The 22,534-nt window shown below is 45.3% G+C and overlaps 3 non-coding genes across 3 annotated transcripts; 2 read left to right on the forward strand and 1 right to left on the reverse strand.

Moving 5' to 3' along the window:
- Positions 1-7,613: 7,613 nt before the first annotated feature.
- Positions 7,614-7,685, reverse strand: trnag-ucc (transfer RNA glycine (anticodon UCC)). Its single transcript has one exon. It is a non-coding gene; the product is annotated as a tRNA-Gly (tRNA).
- Positions 7,686-18,218: 10,533 nt separating this feature from the next.
- On the forward strand, positions 18,219-18,290 carry trnaa-cgc (transfer RNA alanine (anticodon CGC)). The gene has a single exon. It is a non-coding gene; the product is annotated as a tRNA-Ala (tRNA).
- A 1,871-nt stretch (positions 18,291-20,161) lies between these two features.
- Positions 20,162-20,235, forward strand: trnan-guu (transfer RNA asparagine (anticodon GUU)). The gene has a single exon. It is a non-coding gene; the product is annotated as a tRNA-Asn (tRNA).
- The last annotated feature ends 2,299 nt before the right edge of the window (positions 20,236-22,534 follow it).

Genomic DNA, 22,534 nt, shown 5'->3' on the forward strand with positions numbered 1-22,534 from the left:
TCTCGGTTCAGTGCGTCCCTGGGTCCCTTTACCCACAGTTGGTGATACTGCTCCAACCACTCAAATGTGTTTGTTAAACATAGAATCACTTTCACCAGACTCTGTTGACTTTGCCTGATGGTTTTGTAAGTTGGCAAAAATTTCCTGCTTTGTTACAGCTCCAAATGTTTTCCTGGTACTAGTGGTGAACACCCTGGTCTGGAGTTTCCTGTTTTCTGCTTTTGCTTCAGACTGCAGAATCTGCAGTTTTTATTGTAATTTTTTACTTCTCTTCTATTTACTTATTTTTCTCCTATTTGGAGCAAAGGAGTTACACAAAGTGGTCTTCCCTACAGACACAGACTAGTTTTGAACCCTGTCGTTGTTTCCGTCTCCTATCGTGTCTGGATTTGTCTCCGATACTCAGCACTTGGGTCCTGACCATCCTCACCCAGGTCTGCTGTCACTGATGAAGTTTATTGATACGGTTCATATGGGCCTCAGTCAGGCCATTTGGCAAATTGGATCCAGAACTGGCTTTGCAATAGGAACAGAATGATGGCAGAGAGTAGTTTTGTGATCCGATGCTGGTGACAAGCGTTGTTCCACATGGATCTGTTCTGTGACCCTTGCTGTTTGTGATACAACTGAGTGATCTGGGAGTGGATGTAGGAACCGTGAGCAGTAAGTTCACACTGACTGTGAGATGATGGAGTTATTGCTGGTGTGGATGGTCATCTTTGGTTAAAGTGTGACATCGACGTATTGATGAAATGAGCTGAGACCAAAACAAGTAGATCAGTTGGTGTGAGAATTGGGATTTCCCATCAAAGAACCCCAAAACTCCCACGGCGGAGATCAGAGGGATAATGTGTGTCAACATAACAGTGTAATGAAGAGAAAGCAACAACCCTTTCCTCTTCCAGGTTCGTGACTCTTAAAAGAGCCTTTTGTTGTGTTTGCTGCCAAGGCCAGGCTGAGGCTCGCATCTTGAGGATGCGGGAAGCCAAATGAATATCTTTGGGCAGAAGGGTGACTCGCTTGGTGTGGATGGTGCAAAGAGCCCAACCAGGTAAGCCTCATTATTCTCCTCCAGGCCTTTGATGGCTGAGCTCTGGAAGCATAGATCGGTTTTGAAGTTCTGCCTGATCTTCTGCACCAGATGCTGGAAGGGAAGTTTGCGGATGAGCAGCTCGGTGGATTTCTAGTAGCATTGGTTCCCCCTCAGAGTCACGGTGATGGGTCGATAGCTCCCCAAGCATACCCACACAGACACCCATGGATATTCAGTGCTCCTTTACATTTATCAATTATTTACAGAGTCACAGTGATGGGCCGATAGTGCCCCAAGAATATCCACACAGACACCCAAGAATATTCAGCGCTCCTTTACATTTATCAATTATTTTACTGATATGGTGCTTCCATGTCGGCTTATAATCCAGCCACATGCCATAAAATCTTACCACTAACACTTATTCAAGAGTTTGACCATATAATTTCAAATTAATTGCTATTGAGAATGATATGGATCAATAAAGAGGTCTATTGATTATCTTTGTAAAACACAAAATGTATTTTAGCTACTGAAAGCTTAAAACCCTCTCGATATTCCCACTGTTTGACCTTATTAATCACAAATCACATTCTATACATAATTGAATTGAATTTTATACCTCTGATCCATAAATCTGCACCATCTGCAAAAAGTCATTTCCCCACCCCAGTACCTATCTCAGAAAAAATATCATTGGTCATAATATTAAACAATGAAGGGCTACAAATACTGTCTTATGGGGTCCCATTCTCCAACACATAGAAGCCCAATATACCTTACGCATCTTTAACTGCCTGGAGCATACAAATAAAAAACTCAGAAAAAAATAATGTAGCCTTCTTCTCACTCCACATTTCTATAATCTAATCCTTTCATAATATATCATATGTTTTTTTCAATACAAAAATACTGCAATTACAACTTGTTTATTTACCTGTGCTTTCCCAATATCATCTTCCAAACATAAAACTGATTCCAATGTCATTCTACACTCCTAAAATCCACACTGATAAAATGCTACATCACCTCTCTTTTCCAAAATATAATTCAACAACTCTATTACCATATGTTCCATAAGTTTACCGAAATGAGATGGGATGTTATTGATATTGGTCTATAATTAGAAGGATCCTGTGGGGATTTCCAGGATTCAGAACAGGCACTACCATTTTCTATGAGGAGGAAATATGGTCTAAACTCCAAATATGATTCCAAATTGTTAATATTATCTCAAGAGTTGTAAGCTATATGTTTAATCATACAATAACATATATCATCCTTTCCTACAGCCATCTGACTTGCACTGTTAATTACATTCACACAGATAAACTCTACATAACTAATACAATCATTGTTACAGCTGGCTTTCAACACATCAGTGTATTCACTTAAAACCTCATCTCGACATCATTTAGGCTCTTCACTTAAATTATCTTGATTGTGACTTGCAACAAATGACCAAGCCAGTAACTCAACCTTCTCTATTTCAGTAGAGGGGGTACATTCAGATTGGAGGATCGTGACTAGTGGTGTCCCACAAGGATCTGTTCTGGGACCTCTACTTTTCCTGATTTTTATTGACGACCTGGATGTGGGGGTAGAAGGGTGGGTTGGCAAGTTTGCAGATGACACAAATGTTGGTGGTGTAGTAGTGTAGAGGATTGTCAAAGATTGCAGAGAGACATTGGTAGGATGCAGAAGTGGGCTGAGAAATGGCAGATGGAGTTCAAGCCTGAGAAGTCTGAGGTGGTACACTTTGGAAGGACAAACTCCAAGGCAGAGTACAAAGTAAATGCCAGGATGCTTGGTAGCATGGAGGAGCAGAGGGATCTGGGGGTACATGTCCACAGATTCCCTGAAAGTTGCCTCACAGGTGGATAGGGTAGTTAAGAAAGCATATGGGGTGTTAGCTTTCATAAGTCCAGGGATAGAGTTTAAGAGTCACGATGTAATGATGCAGCTCTATATAACACTGGTTAGGCCACACTTGGAGTACTGTGTCCAGTTCTGGTTGCCTCACTGTAGGAAGGATGTGGAAGCATTGGAAAGGGTACAGAGATTTATCAGGATGCTGTCTGGTTTAGAGAGTATGCATTATGATCAGAGATTAAGGGAGCTAGGGCTTTACTCTTTGGAGAGAAGGAGGATGAGAGGAGACATGATAGAGGTGTACAAGATAATAAGAGGAATAGATTGAGTGGATAGCCAGCCCTCTTCCCCAGGGCACCACTGCTCAATACAAGAGGACATAGCTTTAAGGTAAGGGGTTGGAAGTTCAAGGGGGATATTAGAGGAAGGCTGTTTTTTTTTTAACTCAGAGAGTGGTTGGTGCATGGAATGCTCTGCCTGAGTCAGTGGTGGAGGCAGATACACTAGTGAAGTTTAAGAGACTACTAGACAAGTATATGGAGGAATTTAAGGTGGGGGCTTATATGAGAGGCAGGGTTTGAAGGTCGGCACAACATTGTGGGCCGAAGGGCCCGTACTGTGCTGTACTGTTCTATGTTCTAACAATCATCTTCCTTAATCAATACTGGAATGTTATTAACCCGATGAACCCCACCCCCCGACTTTTTGAATCATTCCCCAAACATCTCCAAGTTTAGTATCCTGTCCAGTACTATCACAAGATGACCTCCAGTAAACCTCTTTCACAACCTGCACCATTTTTCTCACCACAGCTTGTACCCTTTCATACTTAATAAGGTCACTCAGGGAATGATAATTCGAACTCTCCCAAACACCTTATTTCTCTCCCTAATTCCCTCTGCACACTCCTCCATCCACCATGGTGCAGTCTTCCTCCTATTAATGTCATGTTTAACAGGTGTCACTTCCACCGTGGTTTGTTGAATAATGTGACATAATCATTCATTGCAGAAACCCATATCATCCACATTGTTCTCCCAGTTTGCTTCATCAAAATTCCACCTCCTAAAAACAGTCTCCTGCCCCCTATATAACTCCAAACCTAAGCTTATAAATATAGGAAAATAATCACTCCCCATTGTCTCCTCACCCATAACATCTCATTCAGTCACTCCAGCCAGAATGTTTGAAACTGGAGTTAAATTTACAGCAGTTTTCAGACGATTAGAAACATTACATTTCATACCCCTTCCATCATTAAAGCACACAAGATTGGAAATACCTAAACATTCTTCTACAATCAAACAGTTCCATGAATGACCCCACAGTGAACTGTGCACAAAAATCCCCACACCATACAACCCTTAGTGATCTAGAGTGACATATGCTTTCCAACAAATCAATCAAAAGCACTCCACAAGAGTTTTACCACTTTAGTACCCCTACCTGTTGAATCAAATGCTTCTGCTACAAACACCTCATACACTTCATTCACATCCACAACTCTGTGTGTCCTATCCCTTCCCATGTTAAACATGCAACACCACCCCCTCTATCACCTAACCTATCATTCCATACTGCAATATAATTTCCTGTAAAGGAAATGCGGTAACAGCCCAGTTTCATATTGGGCCAATTTGATGAATCAGAAACAAACTTCCTAATGTCTTGACCATCGAATTTCTCTCATTCCACTGCAATATTCTTAATCCCATTCTGTACCTGCACAAAGAGACTGAAATACAGATACCCCACCCATCAGAGCTTCTTTTACAGTTTCCCACATAACACCAGTTATACCGAGATACTTTTCAGCAGCTTTCACAATAATTTTAATTTTCTCAGTACGTCTAGATGACTGAACAGTACAATTCACCACATCCTTTATAAACATCACAAACTTCATTTTATCTTTAGTAATGGACCTGTGATGTGACACAGAGCCGCTGACTTCATATTCTATCTGACTGGTTATACTTGATCAACATTTGGTTTAACTTTGTTGCAAGGCCTCTGTTTAAGACACACCTAACTGTACTTTAACCTGTTCAACCAGCTGCTTTCTTAAGTACTGTACTTCACATCCTTGTAACATGGTGTGAGCTGAATTATCTGCAGCTTAATGTGAAAAAGACTAAGGAGCTGGTGGTAGACCTGAGGAGAGCTAAGGTACTGGTGACCCCTATTTCCATCCAGGGTCAGTGTGGACATGGTGGAGGATTACAAATACCTGGGGATACGAATTGACAATAAACTGGACTGGTCAAAGAACACTGAGGCTGTCTACAAGAAGGGTCAGAGCCGTCTCTATTTCCTGAGGAGACTGAGGTCCTTTAACATCTGCCGGATGATGCTGAGAATGTTCTATGAGTCTGTGGTGGCCAGTGCTATCATGTTTGCTGTTGTGTGCTGGGGCAGCAGGCTGAGGGTAGCAGACACCAACAGAATCAACAAACTCATTTGTAAGGCCAGTGATGTTGTTGGGATGGAACTGGACTCTCTCATGGTGGTGTCTGAAAAGAGGATGCTGTCTAAGTTGCATGCCATCTTGCTCAATGTCTCCCATCCACAACATAACGTACTGGGTGGGCACAGGTGTACATTCAGCCAGAGACTCATTCCACCGAGATGCAGCACAGAGCGTCATAGGAAGTCATTCCAGCATTTTGTGTATTGCTGCAGTTAATTTAATGGGATTGATAAAAGAAAGTTGTTCCGGGTAAAAACTAAACAATACCTTGAAGTCTTCTTTCTTTTTTTTTAGTATCCTCTCAAATCTCTTGAAATCATTCCAATATTGTGTTCCTTTTTCCGTTTTGCAGATCTAGATCCAACTTCATTCCAACCTCTTACCGCACTCACCCGGACCCTTTATTTCCGGTTCCTTTTCCAGACACTCCTCGCCCCCCACAACCTGAACTTACTTTATTTCCCATCATTCCCGCACATTCACAGCCAGCGCCACCAACCGCTACAGCTCCTGAACCAATCAGCAACTCGCACCGTTTTCAGGTATTTTGCTGTCAATCAGGTCTAGGGGCGGAGCAACGAAGCGAATGATCACGTGTTGTAATGACGTCAGAAAACTCAATCGTACCTTCCCCCCAAGGTCACTCTCTGAGCAACTATTCAGAGGGTCCAGTGTTGCGGGAGGGGCAGGGTGGCTTTAAACCCGGCGTGACACATTCCACGGCATCGTTCTCTCCAAAGTGTTTCAGCTGTTCCTTTGCCTGTCTTCTCCACACAGTCAACCAGAGAAACAGAGTCACACGAGTGCTGGGAAAGTGCGGGAGTTCATATCTCACAGCAGCAGCCCCTGTTTAATGTTTCGGAGTGACCCATTCGGTCATTGAGTGTAACTTCAAACGGCCTTGAGATACAGACGTCGTGAGGGAAAAGTGAAAACAAAATGATGAACGTCCCTTGTTCTCGGGAAACTCTCCAGTTTTGGGCTATTTGCACACTGGATTGTCCCATATTATAATCCCGTCTTCATTTGAAGCAGGTAAAGGGTCTCCTCGTTGGCGAAATGAACCTCGGTCTCCCGCGTGACAGGCGGGGATACTAACCACTGAACTAGCGAGGAGTAAACAAGAGTATGGAATCTGTCACACGGATGTCAGTGTGTAGGAGAACTCACAGAGTCATTCTGAATATTCTTTCTTCCATGGCCTTCTCTCCTTCCCTGCTGTCCAGCCCAGTATCTCTTTCACCAATCAACCTTTTAGGCCTTTAATTTGCCAGCCACCCCTCCCCCCGCCAGTTTCACATATCACCTCGTGTTTCTTCTTCACCTCCCCTCACCGTCTAACTTTGAGTCTTCGTCTTTTTTTTTCTCTCCAGTCCGGATGAAGGAACTCGGCCCGAAACGTGGTCTGTCACAGATGCTGCCTGGCCTGCTGAGTTCTTCCAACATTTTCTGTGTTGCTTGGGTTTCCATCATCTGTAGATTTTCTCTTTGTTCCTCTATCCATGTCGCTCCACACTAACATATTCATGAGCTTATCTAAAAACATCGTATATCTTCCGTCTCTGAACCTGACTGCCCGTTCCAAACACCTGCCCCACTCTGTCTAAAAACATGAACCGCACATCTTCTTTAAACTCTCTCCCACTCTGACCTTAAATTCATTCCCTCTAGAATTTCAAATCTTTACCCTGGGAAACAAATTCTGACCATCTGCCCAACCTATGTCTCTCATAACTTTCTATCTCATAATTCGGTCAGGATTTCTCTCAGGCTCTGACATTCCAATGAAGGCAAACAAGCTCAAACACTTTAATCAGGCACCGTCCCGACAACGCTTTACAAATCCTGCCTATCCTTCCTGTGAAGTGTCCTTTCTTGTTGACTCTGGAATACAGTCAGAACAGGATTTAACGGGAAACTCTTGAGGGACGTTAATTCCATTTCTGATCCATGACACAGTGAATTATAATTAATGGATCAATTTACACTCACAGCATCAATTAGCATGAGTCGATTTCTTAGCCCTTGGAGTCCGGCGTAGATCGTGTTTTATTTACGTAAATACAAGGAAATCTGCAGATGCTGGAAATTCAAGATCTGGTCTCGACCCGAAACGTCGATTTGTACCTCTTCCTATAGCTGCTGCCCGGCTTGCTGCGTTCACCAGCGTTGATTGTGTGTGTTGCTCGTGTTCTATTTAAGAGGTTTATTTGTTATGTAGTCTAAAACTGTACAACCTGCGATGGCCGGGAATCGAACCCGGGTCAACTGCTTGGAAGGCAGCTATGCTCACCACTATACCACCATCGCTCAATGACGTAACAAAGCATCCGAGTAGTGAGGCGTCTCCCATAGTTCCACGTGACTCAACCAGTCCCTGAGCCGCTTTCTGTCGGATCATTCCTCACTCTGCTGCAATTAATGTCACAGTCCTCAACAGACCGGAGTTATACAGCTCACGGCGAGCAGAAATCAGACTGAGTTAGAAACAAGCCCTGAACGAGTCGAAGAGCTACTAATGGGATCCTACCCTGCCTCGCGCATCACCAAATGGATAAACAAATCCTGATTATAATTGTTCTTTCAAACCACGCGCTGATGGGAGACCATCAATCGGCCAGACCTTGAACACAGTAAGTGACTGAATCGCTAAAGAATCCCGAGACCCTCCAGTCACAAAGTGAGAAAGGGATGAGTAAAAAGTGCCAGATCCACACTCAATAAACAAACGTCAGGGTGACTCTGTGAGCTCTCCTGTATCCTGAAATCCGTGTGACAGATTCCATCTCCTTACATATCCTCGTTAGTTCAGTGGTTAGTACCCCGCCCGCCACGTGGGAGACCGGGGGTCAGTTCCCCGATGGGGAGACCGTTTTCTGCTTCAAATATGAGCCAAACAAAAAGGTGTTGAAGTGATTTTTCAGACTATCGGACGGGAGAGTTTCCTGAGAACATGGGACTTTGGGTTCAGCCTCTTTCCCCAGACATTCCTTCAGCGAGTCTGTATCTAAGCGCCGTTCGGAGTTACACTCACTGACCGAATCCGTCACTCCGATCACATCAAACCGGAACTATTGCTGTGAGTTATCAATTCCCGCGCGTCTCCTTCACTACGTCTGCGTGACTGTGTGGATAAAACAGACAAAGGGACACCTGAAACACTTCGCAGAGAGAAATCCAAAAGGACATATGTTTAATTCCTGCAGTCCCCAAAACCTCCGCTCAGAGTCTAATAAAGTCAAGTGCTCGAACAGTCGAACGCATGCGCAGTGAGGCTCCGCCCCTGTACCTGATTGACAGTGTTCAGCTGCAGACATGCGCAGTCCCATTCCTTCATCCACTGGCAGCAGCGGCTTTAAAGTACCCGGGCCCGAAGCGGTAAACTGAGGAGGTGGACCGGAGAGATCCGGGGGACTCCTCGGCCCGGCAATCGGAACTGGGTTCTGGAAGGCGAACGGTCGCGGGGGGAGGGAGAGACAACTGAAGAGTGTCGGGGCGACAGTGACTGCTGCTTGTGGTTTGCACCACCTGTAATGTTACTGAGCGGAGCCGACGATGGGAAATTCAGATGGGGAGTTAAATGATAGTACGGAATGGATTTTGTCAAGAAATAAAAGGAAAATGATTCGAAAGGAACGGGTTTAGACGAGGGGGCAGAAAGACTGCGGTAGAAGATGCTGTGGATTTCACATCTTTCATGTCTTATTGTGATAAACACCTTCATCCCGGTAGATTAACTAAGGGCATTCAGAAGGATATTGATAACGTCAGGAACATGTCTGAGCAAAATTCGTGTGTAGGCTACATGTGCTGATTTAAAACAGCAGGAGAAAATACTGAAAATGAAGACTCTGAACGGAAGTAAAATTGTCAGTACATTGTGCGAGAAATGAAGGTTCGGGGTGTTATTTCAGTTGTACCTCTGTGCGTGTGTGTGTGGAGGATAGTGGGACAACCTGAGAGTGGGTATGGTAGCTTTGGCTAAGAGATTACAGATTTGGAGAGAAGGGGAAGTGTTTTCCTGTTCTCTTGTGCTTTTCTGATGAATGGCTACCGTTAAAATTATAATTAGGCTGCATTAGTTGTTCTGTCAGACAGTATGGCCCTCCACCGTGGCGGGTTTTTCAATGTTAAAGGGTGGGAGATGATTCTGCTTCTAGTAGCGGGAAATAGCGATGTGCAAAATGCGGAAGTGAACATGAATATGGGGATTGTGACTTTGTTGCTGGGGCAAGATGCTGCAACCGTCCGCCTGCTCAGAGAGCGGCTCATTTATGTTGCCCAGTTTTACAGAAGGCTCAAGCAGTTCAGAAGGTGAAAATAGCGAACACCATTTCTCATGCTGAAGCTGCGATTCGTCCACATCTGATGGATGTTGGCTTAAAACAGACAACTACAGGGATTCAGACGGAGGAAGACCATGGAGTGAAGCTGTGCAGGCGGGGTTTGTGGAAGACGTGACATCTAGTGAGATGTTGTATGTTTTTTAATTATAGATTTTCTTTTAGCTCTATGTGCTGTGGTTAATGGAGCAGTGTATGTGGGAAAGAAATCAGATACATTCAGAATAGTGATGGATAAAGCATGAAGATATTTGCGATTTGTGGGGATTACTGCAGAACAGGTGCATGACGTACTTTAGAGAGTAGATTCAGGGAATGATAGTGGAGGGAAATTCCCTGTTCAGAGTAATTGGGGAATGGTCTGTTGGAGGGTGATTGGGAAAGGTCCGGTGGTGGATAGTAGTTGGGAAGAGGCTGCTGGTAGATAGTGATTGGGAAATGATAGTATAGGGATTGGACTGTTGATGGAGAGGGATTGGGAAGGGGATGGTGGTGGATAGTGATTGAGAAATGATAGTAGAGGGATGGGGCTGGTGTTGGAAAGTGATTGGGAAATGATAGGAGAGGGAATGGGCTGGTGGCGGAAGGTAATTGTACACAGGGTGTTTCACATTGATATTTTCCAATAACCTAGTTTTTCATTGAAATGCATGAAGTCTCTTAGTCAACGGATAGGAATTTAAATAATCTGTTTTGGTATTCCCGTGGGTGTTATCTGTGTAGAAGAAACTTGTTGCAATCACATTTATTGTTTAATATTCCGGGTTATGAGTTTGTGGGATAAGCACAGAGCAGTGGTGGAGGGGGTGCTACCTTACTGAAGAAAGTTTTATTGTAAAGAATTATGCCTTCTGCAAAGAATAATGAATGCATAATTATTGAATTATGATAGCCAATGATAGAAACAAAATTATGAACTTTTATAATCCAGGCCGGGAGCTGTCTGTGGAAGGGTTGGGGGGAATACTATGAACTTATTCTGGTAAAATTATTTTTTTTGTGGTGACTTTAATGCACATACTGGTCTTTTTGGCAGCGACACAACAGAAGATAATGTGACTGCATTAGATGAGTTTCTGGAAGAGTCTGATTTAGTCCATTTAAATGATGGAAGAGAGGCAAGAATGGATATTGCCAAAGGTGGGGTTCTTATCTGGACTTGACTCTTATCTGTGCTCCACCAGCTGGACAGTAGCTGGGATGTAAGGGCTGATGGTATGGGGAGTGATCATTTTCCAGTCTGTGTACTGTAAGGGTCAAAGTACGCTGTCAAAATTTGAGTTGTGGTACTAAAAGTTGTTTTAAGAGAGGAAACGGGGAAATTATTTTGAGTGTGATAAATCATTTGATCAATTGTTTCTAGGCAGTACCATGGAAGAAGACCAACAGAGTGTAATTTCTGGATTGTGTGGACTTGCCCATCAAGCAGGTGTCCAGGACAGCTGGTAAGAAACATGTTCATTATTAGACACAGGAATGATCAGAGGCCATCAGAGACTGGAGAGAGGCATTTCGTGTTTAGAAATATAGGTCAACGCAATAAACTTCCCTGAAGCATTTCAGAGGAGAAGAGCAATAGCAAGGAGAGTTCTTGGGAATGTTATCAGGGCAGTTTGGAATGGATATTACTGAACAATTGGGAAGGAAACAGGCCTGACAGTGGTGTGGAGAATGCTGAAGAAAATGAATGGTTTCAGAGGTTACAACCAGATTCCAGTATTACTGGAGAATGGAAGTTTGGCTGCAACTGACAAAGAAAGGTAGAATATCTGCAAGGACATGGCCTGCTTGTACATTCTTGCACAGAGAGAGAAGGGAGGAGCTGATTTGAGAGACCGTTGGTACTCAGCACGGGGAGATAAATAGAAGGTCAGATGATAGACCTAAGGGACATGATTTTGGACACTGAATGAGCGTTGTTGCGCCCACAAAAAAAGTGGGTTTTGGAGGATTGATCAGGTGGATCGATCAGTGGCTCTCGCAGTGTAAACAGGGCGTGACCGGTGGGGAGTTGCTTGTGTGTCCAATCCTCGCCTGGGTTGATAGATCCACCACAGAAGAATGGTCACCTTTTTTGTGCTCACAGTCGGTGACTTTTAAAGGAATTCGGAGGACAACGGGAAGATCGACGGCGACAGCTCACGTGAAGACTCAAATCTCTCTCTCTCTCTCTCTCTCTCTCTCTCTCTCTCTCCATCACTACTCAACTCAATACCAACAACTGAACTGAACTTTACTCATTATCGTAAGACTATCTATTTACCCCTAGACTTGAGAATCTTGGTTTTCATATCTATTCCACACTTACTTCTATATATTCATTTGCTAACCTGTTTGATTTATCTGCATTTATATTACTGTATTGCGTAGTTAATAATAAATATCATTAGTTAATAGCAGTACCGGACTCCAAAGTGTTTTCTATTTCTGCTGGTTCTTTAACCCGTCACGGGGTACGTGACAAGGTGTTTCTGCATGGAGATCCGTCACCAGTGGTGCTCTGCAGCGATCTGCTCAGGGACCACTCCCCTTTGTGATTTTTATAAATGACCTGGATAAAGAAGTAAAAGTGTGGGTTAGTAACTTTGCTGATAACTCAAAGGTTGGGGGTGTTGTGGATAGTCTGGACGGTTATCAGAGGTTACAGCGGAACATCGGTAGGTTGCAAAACTGGGCTGAGAAGTGCAGATGGACTTCAACCCGCTCAAGTGTGAACTGGGTCATTCTGGTAGGTGTAATTTTTAGACAGACTATGATATTAATGGTAACTCTTTTGGCAGTATGGAGAATCTGAGACAACTCGAGATCCGTATCCATAGGACAGTCAAACCTGCTGCGCAGGTTGACAGTGTTGTTAAGAAGGCTTATGGTCTGTTGGCATTCCTCAAACGTGGGACTGAGTTCAAAAGCACTGAGGTAATTCTACAGCTATATAAGACCTTGGTCAGAACTGAATTGGATTACTGTGTTCAGTTCCGGTCATCTCATTACGGGAAGGACGTGTGTACCATAGAGAGAGTGCAGAGGAGATTTACAAGGGTGTTGCCTGCATTGGAGGGGGTCCCTTATGAGAATAGGTTGAGTGAACATGGCCTGTTCTCCTTGGAGCGACGGATGGTGAGAGGTGGCCTCACAGAGGTGTGTAAGATGATGAGGGTCATTGATCATGTGGATAGCGAGAGGCTATTTCCCATGGCTGAAATTACTAACACGAAGGGACATAGTTATTTGGTGCTTGGAAATAGGTACCGAGGGGATGTCAGGGGTAAGTGTTTCACACAGAGAGTGGTGGGTGCGTGGAATGCACTGCCGGCGACGGTGGTGAGAGCGGATACAATAGGGTCTTTTAAAAGCCTCTTAGATAGGCACATGAAGCTGAGAGATATAGACGGCTATGCGCAAGAGATATTCTAGGTAGTTCCTAGAGTAGGTTACATGGTCGGCACATCGTTGTGGGCCGAAGAACCTATAATGTGGTGTAGACTTCTCTGTTCTCTGTTCTATGTTCACCCTTTGTGCCACAGAGAAATCCCGAAGGGAAATGGAATGCAGTAAATCGGTTCTCCCCGGGTTTAAATGCGGAGACCAGAGACTGGTTTTTGGAGCGATTTTTTAAAAAATCCGCATTCGTGAAATGGATCAGGGAGTCACAGAGAATATGAAGATAAAAAGCTGGAGACACGTAGTCTACAGGATTCGAACCTGCGCGGGGAAAACACGATGGATTTATCGTCTATCGTCATAACCTCTCGGCCACAACTACCACGTTTTCCACACGCGACAGGGGCAGTCGTGATCCCAGAGTCAAAGATACAGACTTGCCCTTGAACTAAAAGCGAAAACTGCTGCAAATAGGCAGCAGAACCATTAGCATCTGTGGAAGGTGAAACAATATTCACGTTTAGCTGAATTCCATGCGGGCATTTGGGCGAAGGGAAATTCAAATAGAGCGGGACAGGTTTTCTTCATTCTGTGAACACAACACCCCCTCCCTCCACCCCCAGATCCCTATGTGGGTCTCAGCAGCAGGGACAACGGTGTTTGCCGTTTCCCGGCTGTCATGGAGAAGGACGTGCTGGGCCGCCTTCCTGGGTCGCCGCTCTACGTGGGGTGAGAGAACTCCCACTGGGCTCTCAGTGACGGGGCTGCAGTATTCTGACCACACGCCTAAGCAGTGACGGCAATGGGGGAGTCTGTCCGATGGCTGTGTCAATATTCGGACTGGCTCACTCCCCTCCATCTTCCTGATCCATCCGACATCCTTAGATGTTTGAAAGGACAATTATAATCAGGATTTCTTTATCCATTTGGTGTTGCGCGAGGCAGGACCCCATTATTAGCTCTTCGACTCGTTCAGGGCTCGGTTCTAACTCAGTCTGACTCCTGAAGTATGCTCGCCGTGGATTGTATAACTCCGGTCTGTTGGGAGATGGCGACACTAATTTACCGGAATAGGATCTGCAGCAGAAATGATCCGGCAGAAAGCTGCCTGGGAACTGATCGAGTCACATGGAACTATGGGAGACGCCTCACTCCTCCAATCTTTTGCAACGTCAGTGAGCAATGGTTGTTACTGGTGAGCAGAGCTGCCTTCCAAGCAGTTGACCCGGGTTCCATTTCCAGCCATGGCACGCTGTACCATTTCAGACTGCACAACAAATAAACTTCTTACATAGACACGATCTACGCAGAACTCCAAGGGCCAAGTAATCGACTCACGCTAATTCATGTTGTGAGTGTAAGATGGATTCATTAATTATCATTCACTGTGTCGTGGATCAGAGATGGAATTAACGTCCCTCAAGAGTTTCCCGTTCAATCCTGTCATGACTCTATTCCAGATTCTGCAAGAATGGCGTTTCACAGGAAGGATTGGCAGGATTTGCAAAGCGTGTCCCCGATGTTGCCTGATTAAAATGAATGAGCTTGTTTGCCTTCACTGGAATGTCAGAGCCTAAGAGGAAACTTGACCGAATTAAGAAGTAGAAATTTATGAGATACATAGATTGGGCAGATAGTCAGAATTAGATTCCCAGGGTATGGATTTGAAATTCTACCGGGAATGAATTTAAGGTCGGAGTGGGACTGAGTTTAATGAAGATGTGTGGCTCACGTTTTAAGACAGAGTGGGGCAGGTGCTTGGAACGGGCTGCCAGATTCAGAGACGGAAGGGTGTACGATGTTTTTAGATAGGCACATGAATATGTTAGTGTGGAGCGACATCGATAGAGGCACAAAGAGAAAATCTACAGATGATGGAAATCCAAGCAACACAGAAAATGTTGGCGGGACTCAGCAGGCCAGGCAGCATCTTAGGAAAAATACAGTCGACGGTTCGGACCGAGTCCCTTCATCCGGACTGGAGAAACAATCGACGAGTAATTAAATTCAGACGGTGAGGGGACGGGAGAAATAAACACAAGGTGATAGGTGAAACCGCCGGGGGAGGGGGCTGGTGAATTAAATACTTGAAACCTTGATTTGTGAAAGAGATCCTGGGCTGGAGAACAGGGAATCTAATATGAGAGGACAGAAGGCGATGGAAGAAAGAAAAGGGGGAGGGACACCAAAGCGAGGTGATGGGCGGGTAAGGAGATAAGGTCAGAGAGGGAAACGAGAACGGGCCTCGGTGAAGGAGGTGGCATAACCAGAAGTTGGAGAAATCTATACTCATGCGATCAGGTTGGAGGCTACTCAGACGAATATAATGTGCTGCTCCTCCACCCTCAGTGTAGCTTCATCGCGACAATACAGGAGGCCATGGGCTGCCATGTCTGAATTGGAATGGGAAGTGAAATTAAAATGGCGGCCAGAGGGGGATGTCACTTATTCTGTTGGACGGAGTGTAGGTGCTTGGTGAAGTGGTCTCCCAATTGTAATAGGAGGCCACACCGGGAGCACTCAATGCAGTAGATGACCTTCAAATACTCAGAGGTGAAGTGTCGCCTTACCTGAAAGGATTGTTTGGGACCCTGAATGGTAGTGAGGCAGGAGGTGTAGGGGCAGCTGTAGCATTTGTTTCACTTGCAAGGATAAGTGCCAGTGGGAGGGATGAACGCACATGGGATTCAGATAGGGAGCGATCCCTGCAGAAAGTAGGACGTAGAGGGGGGAGGGAAAGATGTGATTGGTGGTGGGATCCCGCCGGACATGGTGAAAGTTACATAGAATTGTGTGCTGGAGGCAGAGGCTGGGGGGAGGTAGGTGAGGACAGGACGAACCCTCTCTCTGGTAGAGGGCGCGAGGAGGAGATGAGGGCAGACGTGAGCAAAACGAAAGAGATTCCGTTGAGGGCAGCTTTGGTGGTGGAGGAAGGGTCTCCTTTGTCTCCTTTGTTCTTGAATGAAACGTCTTATCCTGAGAGCAGACGCGGCGGAGACGGAGGAATTGAGAGAAGAGGATGGAATTTCACAAGTAACGGGGTGGGAAGCGGTATAGTCCAGATAGCTAGTCTCTGTGTTCAAAATAGATATATCAGTAGACAAGCTGCCTTCAGAGATAGAGACAAAGAGATAAAAAAAAAAGGAGGGAGGCGTCGGATAAGGGCCAGGTAAATTGTTGTGCAGGGTGGAAGTTGGAGGCAAAACTGATGAAGTGGATGAGCTCTGCAAGGGTGCCGAAAACAGCAGCACTGCTGTCGGTTATGTAGTCGAGGAAAATTATGGAGCGATACCAACCTAAGCTGGAAGATACTGGAAGCCGACAAACAGACAGGCATATCTGGGACCCCTGCCAGTGTTTATGGCTACACCTTTCGTTTGAAGGAAATGGGAGGAGTCGAAGGAGAAATTATTGAGTGGGGACGTTCCTCCAGACGGAGGTGCGTAGTGGCAGAGGAGAGCTGGTTGGGTCTGGTATCCAGATGGAAGCGGAGAACTTTAAGGCCATTAATTAATAGTTTTAATGTGTAGCTTTTTGTTCATCGATGCTGTTGTATTGTTCAGATCTGCTCTGAAAGCCAGCAGGTACATGAATGCCAGAGTAGTCGATGTTGACATATACGTAATTAGATAATGATACTACTTTGGACTTTGAACGTGCTCTCCGAGTTCCTATTGCCCACTATTAATTGCTTATATCTGGCTTTCATCAGATTTTGGAATGCTGGGAGCACAGAACCTGCCGTCCTCACTCGTTTTCCACTGGATGTGAGTCTATTCCGCACCAAAATTGTTATCTGGTGACGGCCCTCGGAAGCGGCCGAGTCAGGTTGTCGGATGGATCAGAAAGGAGGACAAGAATGAAATAAGTCCGGGCGCCGGTCCTGCTACCTGCAGACTTTCCATATCGATCAGTGCCAGGGCGCCGGGCCAGCGTCCTGGAGCTCCGTCATTGAGAGCCCCCTCAGCTCACGTAGATCAGTATCTCAGGAAGCAAGCCCCACTCCGCCTTCTCCAGGACAGCGGGGAAACGGCAGGCACCATTGTCTCTGACGCTGAGGCCCACCTGGCGATCTTGGGGTTTGTGGTCGCGATGTGAAGAAACCCTGTGCCGCTATAATTGAGTCCCTCTCCACTAAAGTGCCCGCATGGAGTTCAGGGTGGAAGGTCACTGAGCTAAATATGAACTCTGTTTCTCCCTTCACAGATACTGATGTATCTGCTGAGTATATCCAGCAGTTTCCGCTTTTAGTTCAGGATCAACTCCGTTTCTCTGACTCCGGATCTCTGCTGCCCCTGTCGCATGTGGAGAACATGGTAATCGTAGCCGAGTGGTTCAGGTATTGGACTGGAAATCCATTGGGTTGTCTCCAGGAAGATTTGAATCCTGTCCACTCCAATGAATGGCCGAGCAAACTCGGAAGGCAGAATCACCCACTCCATCTTCTGTTTTCTATCTTTCAACGTCCAGCCTTTGCGATTTGCTACTCAGATTTACTATTAAGGATGAGGTTATGGAGTACTTGGTGACACAGGCAAGATTAGACAAAGTAAGCATGGTTTCTTTAAGCAAGAGTATTTTGAAAAGTCTTGGGCTGCTCATCTCAGAAAAGATGTGCTGGCATTGGAGAGGTTGGAGAGGAGGTTCACAAGGATGACCACGGAAATGAAAGGGTTATCATATGAGGAACATTTGATAGCTCTGGGTCTGTACTCAATGGAATATAGAAGGATGAGGTGGGATCTTATTGAAACCTTTCGAATGTTGAAAGGCCTAAACAGAGTAGATGTGGGAAAAGATATTCCCTACGGTGGTGGAGTTAAGGATAAGAGGTCGCAGTCTCAGGAGAGAGAGGCGTCTATTTCAAGCAGAGATGCAGACGCAAGCATCGGCGGATGCGAGGTCGTTGGGGGTATTGAAAGCAGAGCGAGATATTCTCTTGGTTGGACAAGGCATCAAAGCCCATGAGAAATAGCTGGCGACTGGGGCTGAAGAGGGAAACATAGATCAGCCATGATCAAATGGTGATGCAGACTCGATGAGCCGCATAACTTAATTCTGCTCCTGTACCTTATGATCTGCGGGATCAGATTGAAGATTTCATCATAAATTCGACATCGGGGATGTAGCTCAGTGGGAGAGCGCATGCTTCGCATGTATGAAGTCCCGGGTTCCATCCCCGGCATCTCCACAGAATGTTTTATAAATGGGCGGAAAACAGATGAAGAACGTACGCTACGCTCAGCCTTCATTTCCCACATTGAAGTACGGGATAAGCCTGTAACATGTGGGAGAGTTAAGAACGGGCCCTTGCTGTATCCGTGGGGAAACTCAAATAACATTGCGCAACGTTCATTGCACAGCAATTCCAGTTACTCTGTGTTACTCAGTGTCTCAGCGGATCCGCGGAACCCATAACCTCCAGGTTGATGGATCGAAACCATTTTCTGCTTATTCATCACTTAACGTGTTAACACCGTGACCTGTCACATTATGCGCAGATACTTGGGAATCCACCGGCTTTCAGTTGAATAATGGAAGGAGAAATGAAGAAAGATTTTAAATTACATGTGTGCAACTGTCGGAGTTGAGCATTTCTGGTTTATCTGAGGCTTTTGGTTCTGCTGTGTACAATATAGTTTCGTAGGCACACACTCATCCACGCAGGTTTTAATGATGTCAGTGACAGCTGTGGCGTAACCCATTGAGATTCGAAGATGAATCCCTGAATACAGTCCTTTCTATAGATTTGAAGCTCTCCTTTAAGCGCCGCTGCACCTCCCTTGTCCATATCTTTTTAGTCCTCGGGACTGATACTGCGGACATCAGTGCCTACCTATATTTAGGGAGTAGAAATAGAGCCAGACTTTCCAGTGTGGGCAAAGTGGAAAATGTGGAAAATATTTTCCTGCATCAGTTAAATCCTGCTGATGAATATTCCCTTTCCCAAAACACAATCATGCCGGAATGGAAACCTTTTGCAATGAACAGCTGATTCGGAAACGATTCCGAGGACTCTCCCGTCGCACAGTAAAAAGCGCATCTGTGAAATGCGCCAATGCCACAGTCAGCGAACAAACATTGGGAGACTCAGTGAAGTATCCTCTCCTCGGAAATCTCAATGTCAGATCGCTCTTTCGCACGGAATTTTCGTTAGGTTAGTGGTTAGTAACCCCGTCTGCACGGGGAAGACGGGGTCAATTTCCCCGTCAGGAAAATGGTTTTGCTCTTTCATATTAAATGCAATTGTAACTCGAATTTTCAAAGTAAATTGAAAAGGGTTAATGAGGTTAAATCCGAGTCTGGGGTTGAAGTGATCGGTTTTTTGGGGATTTGAAACAGTCGATCTGCAGTGACCCCGGGAAGGGAGAGTCTGCCGAGAGGAAGTGATTTTGTGTTCAGCTTCGTGAAATCTTCACTCTACAACTTCGAGTTATTCAGCGTAACACGCGGTGACGTGGAACAATGTTTCCAGAAATAGTTGCTTCATCTGCCCCTGCCACATTTTAAATGCTAAACAAAGGCTTTTCTTGCGCTTACACTTCAAAGAGTCTGAAAAGAGAGGGCGAGTGGAATCGGTGTTTTCACCCAGCTCAGGCCACCCTGCAGAGACTTTGGGAGACTCCTTCCGACTCGGAGCTCGGAGCTCGGAGCTGTGAAAGGTCATCGACCTGGAACGTGAACTCTGTATCTCCCTCCACAATCGCTTCCTAATGTGCGGAGTATTTCCGACTGTTTCAGTTTTTAGTTCAGGAACAGTCCTGTTTCTCTGACCCCGGGATTGGTGCAGTCCTCCTCCGTCCCGGGACACAATGATTACATCCCATGTAAAATGTCCTTCTTTGAGGAGTGTGTACTCGTGCCGAATTTTTTGGCGCTGCACTGGGAATCTATTGTTATTTCCCCTTCTAGTTGTGACAAGTTTGTGGTTCGAACGTTTTCTGTTTCACGTTGTCTGCTAACCTCTGATGCAAACCATTCATGCAGATTGTGAAAAGCCGGGTCACACTATCAATTACCAGTCACCATCTTCTAACGCTGGAATGGTAGATTTTCCAGTTTGTCTCTGTGGCGCAATCGGTCAGCGCGTTCGGCTGTTAACCGAAAGGTTGGTGGTTCGAGCCCACCCAGGGACGCTGGTGATCCGGCAGCTTTTGCTGCGCGTTGTATTGCCCACCGGGAAACTCTGCGCTGTCCGGAGACCGGCGTTCCCTGTACTGCCCCATCACGTTCAGTGGGATTTAATCTTTTTGTCATGGACCGAGATACAGTGAAAAGCTTCTCTTTCACACTGTTCATAGTGATCAAATCATTACACAGTGTATTGAGAGAGAACAATGTAAAGCAAAACCAGAATGCAGAATAAAGTGTAACAGAGAGAGAGCGAGAAAGCACCGTGCGGGTAAATAATTAGGTGCAGCATCACAACGGCGGAGATTGCGAGGGCAAGTGTCCATCTTGTTCTACTCGGGCGCCATTCAATAGACATAACAGAGGAGCTGAAGGTATCCTTGAGCTGTAGTACGTGCTGTCCGACACATTCAGCCGGATAGAGGAATGAGAAGAGAGAATACCCGGGGTGCATTATATCTTTTTGTCAGGAGTACGTAAGATCCACTTCTCTTTGACCATTAAGTGTATGTTTCCTCGAGCTACATCCTTGGAACTAACGGAATTGCCGGGTCTAATGCCGTGGTTTGATTTAATTTAATTTTGAGCCCTCGATCTTTCAGTTGAAGTCTAATCGTTTTGCATGCCACATAGGGCCCCGGTCATATTATTTTCACCCTGGATGTCCAGTCCCTATAGACGTCCACCCTCGACAAAAAAGGGCACAAATCTCTCCGCTTCCGTCTAGATACCAGTCCCAACCAGATCTCCTATACCACCATGCACCTCCGTCTGGTGGAACTTGTCTCTACTTAATAATTGGCCTTCGATTCCTCCCTTTCCTTCAAACAAAAGGTGTAGCCACAGACACTGGCGTGAGTCCCAGCTATGCCCGTCTGTTTGTCGGCTATGTGGAGCAGTCTATCTTCCAGCCTACATTGGTATCCCTCCTATCACAGCTACCTGGATTATACCTCTTCACACCCCATTCACCTCTGTTCTGCCACATCAAATTGCCTCCAAGTCCAAAGGGAAGTCACAGGCTATTCATTTACTAGAAAAAGAGATTCACCAGTGTCACCTTAAACCAGAACCAGTGGAGATAATTCCATTTAACTTCACTGAACTCATCACTGAACTGTTTCCCACAATCTATGGACTCACTTTCACGACTTCTGCATCTCATGTTCTCTATTTATTTCTCATTTCTTTATGATTATTATTATTTTCTCTCTTGTATTTGCACACGTTGTTGTCGTTTACACATTGGTTATTTGGTTACTGGGTTGAGTGCGATGTTTCATTGATTATGTTGTGGTTCTTGGATTTACTGAGTAAGACCATAAGACATAGCAGCAGAATTAGGCCATTTGGCCCATCAAGTCTGCCCCACCATTCAATCATGGCTGACCCTTGTTTCTCCTCTTCAGCCTCACTCCTCGGCCTTTTCCCCGAAGCCTTTGATGCCCCATCCAATCAAGAAACTATCAAACTCTGCCTTAAATACACCCAACGACCTGGCCCCCACAGCTGCCTCTGGTAATAAATTTCACAAATTCACCACACTCTGGCTAAAGAAATTTCTCTGCATCTCTGTTTTAAATGGGCACCCCTCTACCCTGAGGCTGTGCCCACTTGTCTTGGACTCCCTCGCCATGGGAAATGGGAAACATCTTTTCCACATCTACTCTGTCTAGTCCATTCAACAATTGAAAGGTTTCAGTGAGATCCCCCCTCATCCTTCTAAATTCCAGTGAGTAGAGACCCAGAGCTATAAAACATTCCTCAGAGGCTAACACTCTCAATCCTGGAATCATCCTTATGAACCTCCTCTGAACCCTCTCCAATGCCACCACATCTTTTCCCAGTTGAGGAGCCCAAAATTGTTCAATTTACTCAAGGTGAGGCCTCACCAGTGCCTTATAAACCCTCAGCATCACATCCCCAGTCTTATATTTGAGACCCCTTGAAAGGAATGTTAATTATAGTATTTGCCTTCCTCACCACCAACTCGACCTGCAAGTTAATCTTTAGGTTGTTCTGCACGAGGACTGCCAATTCCCTTAGCATCTCAGATTTTTGGATTTTCTGCCCATTTAGAAAAAGGTCTGCACATTTATTTCTACTACCAAAGAGCATGACCATGCATTTTCTGACATTGTATTTCTTTTGCTATTCTCTTGCCCATCTCCTGATCTGTCTAAGTCCTTCTGCAGCCTACCCATTTCCTCAACGCTACCTGTCTCTCCACCAATCTTCATATCATCTGCAAACTTGACAACAAAGCCATCTATTTCATCATCTATATCATTGATATCCAGCATA

The sequence above is a fragment of the Mobula hypostoma genome, chromosome 30, assembly GCF_963921235.1.
Source record: "Mobula hypostoma chromosome 30, sMobHyp1.1, whole genome shotgun sequence".
Classification (NCBI taxonomy): Eukaryota; Metazoa; Chordata; class Chondrichthyes; order Myliobatiformes; family Myliobatidae; genus Mobula; species Mobula hypostoma.